We start from the raw sequence: 2,878 nt of genomic DNA, 5'->3' as shown, positions 1-2,878 counted from the left end.
ATTTTTAGTAGAGACAGGGTTTCACCATGTTGGTCAGGCTGGTCTCAAACTCCTGACCTCAGGTGATCCACCCACCTCGGCCTCCCAAAGTGCTGGGATCACAGGCGTAAGCCACCGCACCTGGCCTTGAAAGTTTTTATAGTCACAGAAAGTTTCATTTAAATGATGTTTATAACGAATGTTAAAACAAGAAACATTTTTTTTTTTAACCACAAATTCACTATTTATGCAAAACCTCTTCAAGCTGTTGTCAAAACAAGCTGAAATGGGGGTGAGATGCTTTTCTGGGGGAGTTCCAGGTTCTAATTAACTATGACCCTTGCCCACTAGAGGTCGTTCTTCGTGAGTAACTTTTCCCTAGGCAGTTGGCATCCTGTGAAAGACAACATCTTTATTCCTGTGGCATTTCGGTCACGTTTTTAGAAGGACACATATTTCTTATGAACTAAGCTAAATTTGTACTAGGAAGCTGCCCAGTGTCTAAGTTTCACTTTGACTTTTAAACTCAAAACGGACCACACATTTTTTGTTGTTCCAATAAAACTTTATTTATAAATATAGACAGTGGGCCAGATTTGGCTTGAAGTCTGTCAATCCCTAGGTTAGCAAATTTTTTAAACAAGAAAAATAGAGTTGATGCAGCCTTTCTCTGCAAGGGAGCACGGCCTGGGAAATAGAGGTCTGGAGCAAAATGTGAGTCCGCAGAATACAAAGGATACAAATGAAGAGATGCATAGGGCCAGGCATGGGGCCAGGGGCGTGGAGCTTCCATGCCCTCGCTGGGCGTGCCAGTCTCCAGGGACATCCGTGTGTTCAGCTATCCGGAAGCTCCCAGACCACACATTTTGACATACAGCAGCTTTACTTTCACTGCTGGCCCGTGTCCACCTAGATGTCTGGGGGACTTTTGTTACTTCTTGATCTCCTTCCCTTCGTTGATGTTGGAGATCCACTTATGAACATCTTTATTAAATTTCTGTTTTCTTCTCTCTGTCCCTCATTCTGACACTGACATTCTGACAAAAGCAAAAAAACACTTGCTTCCTGCTTTTTGATTTTAGAAAAGATTCCAGGAACACACCTGGGAAATACTTTTAAAGGAGGCAGTTTCAGCAAGGAGAGTGGTAGGAAAGATAAAACCTGTTTGCATCCTAATCTTTCTGGTTTGCTTGTCCGTTATCTTTGGAGATAGCATAATTTTCACTAGGATGCTGTGTAATCATGAAGCTAATGAAATTTAAGCTTCAAGACCCTCACTTGTGTAAATCCTTCCTAAGGCCCTGTACCAAACTTTGTTTTCATCGATTTTTATTTTTCTTAAAGTCATGACCCTCTAAAACTAGTCCATCTCTCATTTCAGGACTTTGGAGTCAAGTGGGTGTGTAAATTTTAGACCTGTGTGAACTTGAGGAAGTAAGTTCCCCCTAGGCCTTAATTTTCTCGTCTGTAAATAGTATCTTTTATCTTGGGTTTCTTGAGAAGTCAGAAAACATGTCATTTGCTTTTCCCAATTCCCTGAACATATTAGGGGACTTCATGATGGAAAGAAACCAGAGAGAAAAGGACAAATCCATATTTGGATTGAACTTCTTGGGACCTTTGTCGGGAGATGTCCAGGAAGCAAGAGGACACTCTGGACAACAGATCAAAAGGGGATGAGGAGCAGACATGTTGGGTGAGGCCAGTGCCCAGCAGTTACTGAAGCCAGAGTTGGGTGAAGGAAGTATCTGTGTGGCAGGAAGGAAGAAGTGGGAGTCTAAGCCCAGCACAGTGTCCAGGGTGAGGCCTGAACTTCAGAAGTTCACATTTCATTTTTTGCGGGTAATTTATAAATCTTGCACCCCATTCCTCAGGACTTATTCATTCAGGACCCTGTTCTCATTGATCCTGCTGTCCTAAGTGTGACAACCATTGGGAGTCCGTTTAAAATTAATGATTGCAATACCCAGAGTAGTCACTTGAGGGCAGCACTGCGCAAGGGTTATTCAACCAACATCGTTCATTTAACAGATACTTATTGAGGACATGTTGTGTGCTAAGCAAAGTTGTAACTAGGGTCAAGGAAAGCTTTCCTGAGGAAGTGACCCTCGACCCATGTAGCAGGATGGGGTGGAATTAAATAGAGAAGGAAGAGGTGTTCCAGGTAAAGGTAGCAGCATGTGCTAAGGCTCTGTGATGGCAGAAAGTCTGGAAGTCGGGGAAGAAGGGACAGTGCGATGGTAGTTGGAAAAGCGAGTGGGATGTGGAGGCAGATCGGGGTTAGAGCTCAGTTTCTACAGCCTATTAACATTTTCTGAGCGGTTACTACATGTCAGGCCCTTTCCTATAACTTATTTCAAGGAAAGTGATAGTAGTCCCATTTTGCAAAGGCACAGAGGTGTGGCGACCACCAGTCTTTCTTCAAGGCACCTTTCCTTCCCAGAGCATCCTTGTCTCCACTGGACACTAAGTCCTACCTTTCCTTCAACACATGGGTCAATTGTGTCTTCAAGTTGAATATCTTACAGATCTTTTTGTGCATACATCCTGTCCTGGTGACTGGGCAGTTCTCCCTAAGCCAGAGGTTCTACTGATACTGTGTCCCCTCAGCATCTAGCCCAGAAATGACCACTAGGGGGTGCTCTGTTCCAGTCGGTTCCTGTCTGGAAGTAGGCACATGAGACGGCGATGTGGCTGATCAAATGACATGGTGATGTAGAAGATCTTGGCTCCACTTCACCGCTCCCTGAATCCATGCATTTGGTCACGAGACTTTGCAGACTTTACAGACAGAGTATACTTCCCAGGCCCTCAAATCTGGGTTTGGTCTTGTGACTTGCTTTGCCAATGCAGTGTGGCAGGAGTGATGGTGTGCCAGATGCAAGCAATATATATATTT

Source organism: Mandrillus leucophaeus, unplaced genomic scaffold, assembly GCF_000951045.1.
Source record: "Mandrillus leucophaeus isolate KB7577 unplaced genomic scaffold, Mleu.le_1.0 Scaffold107, whole genome shotgun sequence".
Classification (NCBI taxonomy): Eukaryota; Metazoa; Chordata; class Mammalia; order Primates; family Cercopithecidae; genus Mandrillus; species Mandrillus leucophaeus.
The sequence above is the reverse complement of the archived record's forward strand: the minus strand, read 5'-3'. Positions refer to the sequence as shown.